This window comes from Echinops telfairi, unplaced genomic scaffold, assembly GCF_000313985.2.
Source record: "Echinops telfairi isolate 266 unplaced genomic scaffold, ASM31398v2 ScPeMD7_60;HRSCAF=208, whole genome shotgun sequence".
Taxonomy (NCBI): Eukaryota; Metazoa; Chordata; class Mammalia; order Afrosoricida; family Tenrecidae; genus Echinops; species Echinops telfairi.
The window spans coordinates 45,119,725-45,132,015 of NW_022103958.1; the positions used below are offsets into that span (position 1 = coordinate 45,119,725).

At 41.8% G+C, this 12,291-nt stretch overlaps 1 protein-coding gene and 1 non-coding gene across 2 annotated transcripts in view; both read right to left on the minus strand.

Moving 5' to 3' along the window:
- Window positions 1-12,291, minus strand: part of SYT9 (synaptotagmin 9) — a 164,607-nt gene that overhangs the window by 130,420 nt on the left and 21,896 nt on the right. The gene's annotated exons all lie outside the window — the stretch shown is intronic.
- LOC115869927 lies at window positions 8,933-9,039 on the minus strand. Its single transcript, XR_004046442.1, has one exon. It is a non-coding gene; the product is annotated as a U6 spliceosomal RNA (small nuclear RNA).

The window sequence follows — 12,291 nt, forward strand, 5'->3', positions numbered from 1 at the left end:
CCCACCCCCCACCGACTATCATGATCCCAATTCTACCTTACAAATCCAGCTAGACCAGAGGATGTACACTGGTATAGATAGGAACTGGAAACACAGGGAATACAGGGCAGATTAACCCAAGACCAGTAGTGAGAATGGTGATATGGGAGGGTGGAGGGAAGGTGGGGTAGAAAGGGGGAACCTATTACAAGGATCCACATATAACCTCCTCCCTGGGGACAGACAACAGAAAAGTTGGTGAAGGGAAACGTCTGACAGTTCAAGTCATGACAAAACAATAATACTTTATAAATTATCAAGGGTTCGTGAGGGAGGGAGTCAGGGAGAGAGGGGAAAAATGAGGAGCTGATGCCAAGGGCTCAAGCAGAAAGCAAATGCTTTGAGAATGATGATGGCAACAAATGTACAAATGTGCTTGACACAATGAATGTATGTATGGCTTGTGGTAAGAGTTGTACGAGCCCCCAATAAAATGATTTTAAAAGGGGAAAAACAAAATAATTGCCATTTGTTTCCTTCACAGTAAGATTTAGGATTAAAATTTGTTGCTAACATTTAATTTTTATTTTATTTATTTTTTTGGTTGCGAACATTTATAACGTGTATAAAATGAAAATCTTCGAGAAATAAGGAAAATAACTCAGGAACAAAAATTGGCTCTGAGTAACACCCTGGCCCCAACCAGTTCCTTGCGCCTCACCAAAGGAGCTCCTCACAAGGAGCTTCGTTCTATTCAGTAAGTGCTTACTAAGTAGCTCACGGTCAGACATCATGCTAGAAGCTGCGCACAGGATGGGATGGGGGAAAAATAAAATAGGAGGAAAACGTAAAAGAAGGTATGATGAGTAATGAAGCAAGTGATGAGTGCCACGGTAGAAAATACCCCCCTCCCCCAGGAGTTCTCTAAGTAGCATTTAATCTGTGACCTAAGAGATCAGTAGGGTCATGAGTTGGGGCCAATTCAATGATAACTGACAAAAAAACCAAGTCATCAGGTAAGGAAAGAGAAGTAGGCCAGTGGGTACCTTTTCCTAAACAGACTCAGTCGGTGGTTGAAAAACTGAGTTCTAATGCCTGTTTGGCCATTATTCAGCTATGTGACCTTTGCTGAATCTCTTAATGGCACTCTGACTCAGTTTTATCTGCTAAATGAGGATTTTAGATGACAGGACCTGTAAGGTTATTTCAGGGTATTAAATTGTAATCCAAATATATAATACACTACTATTCATTTAGTACAGGGAAAACAGCTCTTCAGAACAAGATTTGAACAATAGCACACAACATGTTTCCAGCAATAGGGTAAACTAGATGCTCACGGAAACATCTCCAGGTGAAAACACTGGGTTACAAAATCATTTTTCATATATAGCTCAGCTGTTTGGACAGAAATGAAATTATTCAGTGACCAGAACAACAAGAAACCATAAATCTAGAGGGCTAAGTAAATGCTGGAGCTGAAACTTGATGAGAGCGGGTTTAACACTTAGATGTTAGCGAATGGCAGGAGAATATCACACAAGGCTGGAGTCTCAGAGCCGGAAGGTCACATCTTTAAAGGATACACAAAATAAAAGTTCTGCCCAGCCTAAGGAGACATCAGGGATACATGCCGCTCTGGACGTTCTATAGGAAGAACAAGTAAAAGCATCACCCAATTGACAGTTTCTAATCGTTAATACAAGCACCTTTAAGCTCAATATTCACTCTAAAGTGGCCACAGCTAGGCACTTAGAAGAAGCAAGCACCAATCATCTCTGAAGGAGTGCACTTTAAACCATGGCTTCAACATTTCTACTCACAAAGTACCAGGCTAGATGAGCTCGCAATCACAAATCACTAAAATCAAGAGGCAATAAGGTATGATGTTAGTCAATGGAATGCCAAATAAAATAAAAAATTAAGAGCTGCAAAGATTATATTTATTGGAGTTATATGAGTAATAAATTATAAAAATAACTATGTATGAAATGTTTAAAGAGGAAACAAGTTGTATTGAAGGACAAAATTCATATATATGAGACAAATGTGAGTACACATCAAATAATACTTCAAAAAACTCAAAAGAAGAAAATGACTAGGAATTTCAAGGACTGGTTAAAACGATCTCAGATTCAGACATGTGAATGAGTTTCAAGCAGAATGAATATAAATAAATGCCTACTGAGCAATATTAATCCAATGACAGAAGATTAAAGAAGAAACGATTTTGAAATAAGAAAAATTATGTACAAAGGAATAACTATTAGAGTAAACATGAATGTCTCAAAAGCGGTTAGAAGATGGTGAAATAAGCTTTAAAATGGCAGAATCAAAGTAAGTCAGAGTTCCATGGCCTCAATTTTTACAGCCCGAAAAACGATCGGAGGCCCTTGTCTCCCGATCATGAGGCTGTTGCGGGTAAGTGTCACGGAGTCGTTCTGACCCAGTGATCCTGTGTCCCCTGTGCACCTTCCTCACCACTGTTCTTATGTCCGAGCCCACCGACGCAGCCACTGTGTAGCTCTGTCTTGCTGGAAATCTTCCTTCTTGTTTTATTCCCTTCTCCTTTACCAGGAATAATGTCCCTTTCTACACACTTGTCGCTCCTGATCACATGACCAGGGTAGGGGAGGCAAAGTCTCCCCAATCTCACGTCTAAGGAACACCCCGGTTGTACTTCCCCCGAGAAGTTGTTTGTTCTTCTGGGAGACCACGGTCCCTTTAATATTTTTCTCCAGCGCCTAAGTCAATGCATCGGTTCATCTTTGGTTTCCTTCTTCAGTGTGCAGCTTTCACGTGCATCTGAGGTGACTGAACACACTGTGATGTGGGGTCAGCAGCACCTCAGTCCTCAAAGTGACACCCTTGTTCTTCAATACTGTAAAGAGGTCTTGTGCAGCAGGTTTACCCAGTGCAAAGCATCATTTGATTTCTTGACTACTACTTCTAGGAGCATTGATTGTAGATCCAAGCAAGAAAACTCCTTGACAATTTCCCCCCATTTACCATGATGTTATCTATGAGTCCAGTTGTGGGGACTGGGGTTTTCTTTACATCGAGTTGCGATCCACACCGAAGGGTGCAATCCTTGATCTTCATCATCAAGTGCTACCAGTCCTCACTTTGATCAAGCACGGCTGTATCAGTTGCACAGTACAGACAGATGGTTAATAAGCCTTCTCCCAATCCTGGAGCTGTGTTCTTCTTCAGGTTATCCAGCTTCTCTGATTATTTGCTCACCACACAGATCGGATAAGTTTGATGAAAGGATACAACCCTGACACACACCTTTCTTAAGTTTAAACCAGGCGGTTCTCCTTTGTTACTTTGAACCACTGCCTCTTGATCCAGGCACCTTTTCTGCTGGAGCACAATGACGTGTTCTGGAATTCCCATCCTTCTGAATGCTACCCAGTTTGTTATGGTCTACACATTCTAATGCCTTTGCATCGTCAATAAAACACAGGTAAACATCTTTCTGGTTTTCTTAAATTGCAGCCAAGAATGTTAATGAATAAACTTAATATCACAAAAGATATCCAACCCCACCTCCTAAAGACTTATTGTTTAACTTGACAATTCGATTCTAAAGCCTATCAGAAAATGAAAGTATCAGCCAAGGCTTTACTGAAAAAGAAGCAGGTTGAATGATTTGCTTTTATAGATGTGAAAGCATCACAGAACAATTGTAAATATAGTGAAAGAGAACAACACAAACAAAAGGGAATCTAAAGGGGAGGGGGCGCCGGGGGCGGGGCGAAGGGGCACCCCGGGGCGGGCCTAAAGAAAAAAAAAAAGGGAATCTAAAAATAGGCTCTTCACATATGGAAACCTACACAGAATAGTGCTGGCACTGCAAATTAACGGGAGAATACACCAGAAAATTGGTTAGCCATATGCAAAAATAAATCGAGGTTCCTATGTTACACTATACAAACAATACCATTTTGAATGACCTAAAATCATAATTGGTGGCGTTGGAACTTCAGAACTTTAAACAAGAAAGCTAGAAATATCTTTATGGCATAGGTTAAGGAAGAAATTCTTAAACAAGACATAAAAATGCTAATTCAAAGTGGAAATATTAATACATTTTACACATTAAATTTTGGATCCTCTATTTATCAAAGTCCATGACGAGGTGAACGAGCACAAAGATAGCCATGAACTGAGACATGATGTTTCTACTGCACAAAGCCAACCAAGTATTTGCACTTAGACGATAATAAAAATATATATGAATCAAGGGAGAAAACTGATGAATAAGCATTTCACAGGAAAGAAAACATTAATATATATCCAAAGCTGGCAAACCTGGGCAGGCAAGAAAATACAAATTACATAGCACACTAAATGCAAGCAAACACGCAGATCTTAGACAGTTTGCAATTGTAAGTGTCGGAGATAACATGGAACATCAGCAACTGCCATACCTCAGAAGTAGGAGGATCCGTTTTTACAACCACTGTAGAAAAGAACATGGCATTACCTAGAACCTTGAACACATGCATACCTGACCTGTATCAGGATATACCCTGGAGAAATTATTGCTTTATGCTAGCCAAGAGACGTGGCAAAAAATATTCTCTGCACTATCATTCAGAATCACACACACACACAAATAACCTCAATGCCTATCAACATAGAATGTAATTTGTCATACATTAATGCAACGGAATATTACACAGTGAAAACACATGAAGCAAAGCTTCATTCAGCCCCATGGCTGACTTTTAAAGGCCAAGAAAGCATTGAGAGGCGAAAAGGAAAGTGAATGCTTAAGCAGCACTGAATTTCTGCTGAGGACAATGAACGAATTTGGAAAGAGATATTGTCAATGATAGCAGAATATGGTGAATGTAATTATCGTGGGGAAAAAAAGCTAAGAAAGCTATGAAAAGCACAAACAGTCAAAACTAAACCATGTACAGTGAACCCTCGCCACTTCGCGCTTCGATTTCCGCGGCTTCACTCTATCGCGGTTTTTGCGTAACAGCGCATGCTCTGTCATTACTGCCACCGATTGGCTCATACTGTACACGCTTGATGCCATAAATAATATAATAAATAATAAATGATAATTGTAACGTCCAAAATGTTTTACTGTATTTTCCCTTTTTCGTTTAATAAATTGGGTAATATGAGTGTAATGGTGACTAAAGGGTGTTTTTTCATTTCCTCTATGCTCTAACTACGAAAATATTTGATTTACAAATAAGGAATCCTACTTCGGGGAATTTCATTTATCACGGTAGGGTCTAGAACCGATTAACCGTGATAAACGAGGGTTCACTGTATTTGTCTTATGTATGTGTCACAATACTAAAAAAAAATTTTAGGACAGTGGTTTCCTCTTGGCAGGAGTGGCCCAGGAAGGGACTATGCTGAGGGAAGGTACCGCAGAGTCAGCGGCAGCACAGGTAATTTTCTGTTCTTAAACTGGGTATTGGGTCCACTCCTTTTTACGGTAATTTTCCTTTAGTAATCTTCGAGTGCACCTTAATACACGATGAATAGTGTGGTGGAGTGAAATTTCTTTCTTTTTCTCAAAACCATATTGGGAGCTAATACAGATACTGTATCATTTCATAGTTCAATCACATTAAGCAGTCTTGTACAACTGCTACAACCAGTTTCAAAACACCCTCTTCCTCCTTGAACTCTGATACCAGCTCCCTTTCCCTCTGTCTCCCCTATTGTATTCCCAGGAACCCTTATTCTATCGGTTCATCCAGGCTGGGTTTCATATACGGAAAAACATATACCAAAAATTCAAGAGGGCTACCCATAACGACAAAATACATGAGAAATAAACTTCAATATGAAACACATACACAATGTGGAAAACCAGAGCAGGACCAACATGTACCAGAGGGCGAATCAAGTGACCAGGTTTTAACCATTCAAGTCAGATTTATCATTTTGATCTCCTACAGTTCTCTCTCCAACACCCAATGTTTGGTAATGAATATATTCCCATGCCTCTATTATAGCTAGAGAGAATCACTGGAGGCTTATTTCCCGTATAGATCTCACAAATGAATCTTGGGCTCCCACTGTCATCCATAGCCTTCTGCAAACCAGTATCTCACAATTTAGGCTCTGATACTATTTCCTCCTTCTGCTTTGGATGATATGATTTACAACCCTCAGGTCACAGATGTTGGTGTGCTTCTTCCATGTGGACTTAGTTGACATCTCCCTTAGATGACTGCTTGTTTGGAAATAAGCCTTTACGATCTCAGATGCTATTCGATCTGACAGCGGGGCACCATCTAATTTCATCACACTTTGCTATAGCACCCATTGAAAGTTCTTAAGATGGCTCTTCTAACTATAACTCCCAACAAATGATTGAGTGGGACTAGGCAAATAGGGTATGTGAAACACTAATAGAGGGGATAGGTCGGTTTTAGGATGAGTCGTCTTTGAAGCAGGAGCAGGAGGAGAAAGGTCAGGATGATCAGACGAGCATGTTCCAGATCTGTCTGAAGTGGTGGAGGCCAAGACCAGAGGAGCGACGAGACTGTGGGACAGAGCAGTACCGAGACTATGGGACTGTGAGACAAAGAGATAGGTGGGCTTCCTGGTTAGGAGACTAAGGACCATCGAAGACTGCTGGCTGAGGAGAGGTGTTTCTGTAAATGAATTACTACAGCCACATTATTTAGGACCCCTGTGGTTTTCTGAGACTGCAACAGTTTAAGGGAGTAGAGAGCTGCTTGTGGTTTCAAACTGCTGACCACACAGATCGCTGCCCAACACATAACCACTACACCACCAGCTCGGAGAACCGTTTGTGAATTCTGTGTAGCACTGCAATGAATCATTGAACACAGCATAGATGTCGAGTGGTATGAGAGGAATGGTTGGTGTCGGAATAGGTAAAGTGGATGGAGATTGGAGATATGTTTGACCCCTGCCTTGTGGCAATAGTGAAGCCAGAGGAGGTCAGATATGCCCCCCTGCCATTTACTCTAAATATGTATGCTATTTTATAGAAATGGAAGCCCAGTGAATCTCAAACCTGCATGTTTAGTCTCTGTACAAATTCATATTCAAAGAAGCACAGCCAAAAGAACCTGAAAAGAATACTTTTTCAGTGGAATTAAACATATAGATGGCAGTGTGGTAGTTACACAATTTCATGTCAACTTGATAAAAGAATGAAGGGGTGGAGTCTAGCCTGTCAATCAGGTCACAGCCCAGTTGATCCATTTTTGTGGGAGTGGCCTTCTCATGAGGATTCTGGAAACTTCTCTCTCTCTCTCTCTCTCTCTCAATTCTGCCATCAGAAATGCAAGCCACACTCTATTTCACCTTCCTTCTGACACCACATGGAGCCACACTGATGGCAGCGAGAGCCCTAGAAATGTGTCACCACCACTGGATCCACAGGACTTTCCACCCACTGGCCTGTGATCTTCCTGCCTTCAGCATCATTGCAGGTGCTGTGTGAGCCTTAAAGGGAATGTATGGACTAGTATCGGACACATGGGCTAATATCGGACTTACAGACTTGATCTGGCCTGGGCTAGTATGTTTTCTCAATATACAATATGCAATTGCAATATATCTTTAATATAAAGCTCTCTCACACACATCTCTGGATTTGTTTCTCTAGTCAACCTGATCTAGCACAGGCAGATTATTAGAACGTTTATAATCCCATTCACAGGACATACTCTCCTCTCCTGCTGGCCATACAAAGGCCCAGATCAATGTTCGGAATGTTTATAGTTGACCTGAGGACTCAACCAAGCATTTTAGGGCCTTCAAGCTTATCACCAGTTCCTAGGTGGCACAAATGGTTAAGTGCTCAACTAGCTAAAAAAGGGGCAGGTTGAACCCATGGGTAGGCTCCTCTGAAGACAGACTCGCTGAGTAGTAATGGGGTCATCATGAGTTCGAATGAATTCATAATCAATTAACAATAACCTTATTGTTTTGCAGAGCTAAATATCTAACTTCATTCATAATAATTCAATAAATACCTTCACATGCTGCTCAGTCCTAACGCAAAGTCAGGATTGCTTAACAATGGGCAGAAAACTCTTATTGCCTAGGGTGTGCTGAAATAGCAATGATCTCAGGACCAAAAATTCTCTAGAGCTGGCCACCCTCTATTCTTGTTCAACAGGAAACCACTCCAGGAGTTTCCACCAAAGATCAGCCTTATCCAAATTTTTATCAGTGACTCTGTATTCTGTATTGCTCTCTCCTCAAAGTCTTTAAAAGGCAATTAAAAGCAGGGTCCATGTTGGGCTTTCTAATAATTACTCCAGCCATTTTAAAGAGTTTGTCAACAGAGATGAACCATTGTCATACTAGGTGGTGTATTGAACTTCCTCTCTGCCCTTCCCCTCCCTTACCTCGAGATCAGACCAAGACTCACCATTGGTTACTGGCAGGGTCTCTGATTCAGGCATCAAGGAAACTTGGTAAATACCTCAGTAGAGGTTAATCCTTGGGTCATTTACTTCTCAGGATAAGTAGCCTCCCTGTTTGATTTTTCTTTTAAGCATCCTAGTTCATAAATACAGCAATGAAATGGGGTTGGAAAGTCATACTTGCCTCGCCAGCATTCTATTTTGGGTTTACTGATATTACAGCCATTCAATATTGAAGGGATCTATTCCTTCCCCAAGCTCCCAGATTACCTTAATTTTGTAAACCGCATCTTCTCAAACTCCTTCTTTCCTTCCCTCATTATTAAGATAAAGACCAGCCAATCCCATGTTACACTTCACTGATTTCAGTGACCGGACAGTACTGGGACTGCTGGCTTGTGACACGTTGGCTGGATAAATGAGGTCATGGTTGATTCAGGCCCTGCAAGTTACCTCAAGGGTTGATGCTGACCACAGTCCTGACAAACGTCCCATCCTCACAAACAAGAAGCCAAGGAACATAACATCCTTGACACAAGAAATATAACATTCTTTTTTTTTAAAATATGGAACGCTTCACGAATTTGCGTGTCATCCTTGCGCAGGGGCCATGCTAATCTTCTCTGTATCGTTCCAATTTTAGTATATGTGCTGCCGAAGCGAGCACGAAATATAACATTCTTGAAAGATTGATACCAAGACAAACGGAGATTTCCAAGGAACATTAGGCCCAGAGTCTAAAGGAGACAGGCCTGCCCCCGGAGCCAACACAGAGAGAAAGGCTTCCTTGGAGTTGGTGCATTGAATTTGGACTTGTAGCTTGCTCAACGGTGAGAGAATACTTTTCTGCTTACTAAAGCCACTTTTAGTATTTCTGCTATAGCAGCATTAGCTACCTCAGACAGACCTATTATGGGGAAAACGTGCAGGCCAGGTTAGGTCCTGGCAGCAGCAGGATGACCTAAAGTTCCTTGGAAATCTCCATTTGTCTTCTATCAATCTTCCCTTGCATGTAGGAGGGTCTCAACACAGGGACTCTGGACCTTCTTTCTTGGTGGTAGGAGGTCCCTCCCTCTCTCTGCTAAACTTCTCTCGCTTTTTAACTCTTATAAAATAAAGAGTGATGCAGGCAACACTCCAAGGAAATTCCTCCTATACTGGATCAGGGTTGCAATCTGAGTAAGGGTGTTATAGCTCACCTCAATCCTGCCTCATTAACATAAAAACACCCTCAACAACATTAACTAACCCTGCCTTATTGACAAATAAAACTCAAGCCAAACTCGATGCCATTGGATTGAGTCCAAAATTCCTTATATAGAGTTTCAGAGGGTTTACAGCTTTTTTTTTTAATTCATTTTATTAGGGGCTCATACAACTCTTATCACAATCCAAACATACATCAATTATGTAAAGCATATTTGTACATTAATTGTTCTCATCATTCTCAAAACATTTGCTCTCCACTTAAGCATCTGGCATCAGCTCCTCATTTTTTCCTCTCCCTCCCCAATCCCCCCTCCCTTATGAACCCTTGATAATTTATAAATTATTATTTTGTCATATCTTGCACTGTCTGACATTTCCCTTCCCTCACTTTTCTGTTGTCCACCCCCCAGGGAGGAAGTTATATGTAGATCCTTTTAATCGGTTCCCCCTTTCCACCCCACCCTCCCTCCACCCTCCGGTATCACTACTCTCAGCACTGGTCCTGAAGGGATCATCTGCCCTGGATTCTTTGTGTATCCAGTTCCTATCTGTAACAGTGCACAACCTCTGGTCTAGCCAGATTTGTAAGGCAGAATTAGGATCATGATAGTGGGTAGGGTGGAAGCATTTAGGAACTAGAGGAAAGTTGTATGATTCATCGTTGCTACACTGCACCCTGACTGGCTGGTCTCCTCCCCATGACCCCCAATTGAGTCTGTATATCTTTATAAGAGCAAATAGCTTCATCTTTCTCCAAAAGAGCAAGCAGCTTGTGGGCTTGACCTGCCAACCTTGTAGTTAGCAGTCTGGTGCTTGCCTGAGGGGCCAGGCAAGAGGCACCAGGGCTCCCATTAACACGGAGAGGTCAAAATTTAAAACAATTCAATAAATGGAGGTACATTGCATGATAATGCATCACAGGAATGAGTATATCATTACATAACTGTCAAGTCCTATCCTTACATAACTCCCATATCACTGAGAAGCACGCCTAGCCAAGTTGACAAATGGTTGGTGGGGGGCATATAATTCAATTTATGAAAATATCTATTCCATCCTGAGTGGTCTGTCATTTCTTCCTGTGTACAGTGGCTGCTTTCAGATTTCCCCTGCCCACCACTGTCACCTGACACATATAATGAGAAGGGTGCCCAGTTCACCAGATGTGCTTGGGTGTGGGAGAGGACCAGTGTGGTACCCACAGTTAAGTGAGAGCTCCTTCCTTAAAGGGTTCCAGACTCAAGCTTGAGCACAGCATCTGAGCTTTGTAAGGATGGTGGTACTGGATTTCTTCATCTGCTGGCTTTAGAAAGGGTGATCATCAGGGCAAGGTAAAAACCAACACCAACAACAGAAATAACTAAGGTGAGTTAAGGGTGTGTCAAGAAATCTGGATAAATAAAAGAAACCAAGACTTCAAAATAGCAGTTATCTTAGAAAGTGATCAATAGGCTTTTCTATTCCTGGAGTCCCAGTGTACCTCTGCCCTATCTCATGAGCTCTAATTTGGATTTTACTTTCTTTTTTATTAAATCATTTTATTGGGGGCTCATGAGATTTGACTTTCTACAGATTAGCTTTTCCAATAGCTGACACATCTTTTCAGACTGAATTCCTTGAGACTTTGATTCTATAAGCTCTACATCTAAACATGTGGTGCCAACTCGTTTCATGATAAAGAAGACTGACATTGGCAAGGCTTGCAGTTTACTTGGATCTACAATCAATGCTATGGGGGCAGCAGTCAGTAGGCAAAGCTTCTGAAGAGGCGCTCTCTAAATTGTTACCAAGCAAAGATGTCAGTTTGAGGACTAGTGTGCCCAACCCAAGTCTTGCTACTTTCAAATGCCTCTTAGGCAAATGAAAGTTGAACAATGAATAAGGAAGACCACAGAGCACTGATGCATTTGAATAATGATGTTGGCGAAGATTACTGAAGACTGCTACGAGAAGAGACATCTATCTTGGAAAAAGTACAAGCAGGATGCTCCAGACTTTGTCTCATGTACTTTAGACGTGTCATCAAGAGAGACTGGTCACTGGAAAGGACATCATGCTTGCTGAAGTAGAGGGTGAGCAAAGAAAGAGGAAAACCCTCAACGAGATGGTTTGACACGGAGGCTGCAACCACGGGCTCACACATAACAACAATAGTGCGCACAGCATGCAGGACTTGTCGATGTTACCTTCTCTTGTACATAGGGTTGACATGAGTCAGAGTCAACTGGACCACACCTAGCAACGGTAACAACTTGAGATAGTTTATTGTGCCAGCCTGGCTGATAAACACAAGTGGGATTAACTGAAGGGCAGAGAGATAAATGCCTTGGTGAGTCTCGCCTTTCTTGTCTCTCGCTCTTTGATCATTGGATCAGTGTGCGGCTGCCTTGCTTGTTCTGTGCCTCAATTTATAGGCTACATTACCTGTGGGATGCCTAGCCTGTGGACTGTGTCGCTGTAAGTTGAGGTCCCTTTAAGACATCTCTGGAGCTGGGGACTGACAGTTGGGACTGGTGGTTAGTTGACAGTTGGTGATCTGCCTTGTGATTGGCGGCTGTGCTGAGATAGCTTCGCTCTCTCTATAAATAGAGGGAGAACTGGCAGCAGACGGGACTTGAAGGACTGCTAGTCTCACACAACTCTCTCTCATGGGAGTGAATTGCACTGAGCCATTTGTAGTGCTTTATAATTTAACTGTTCATTTCTTGTA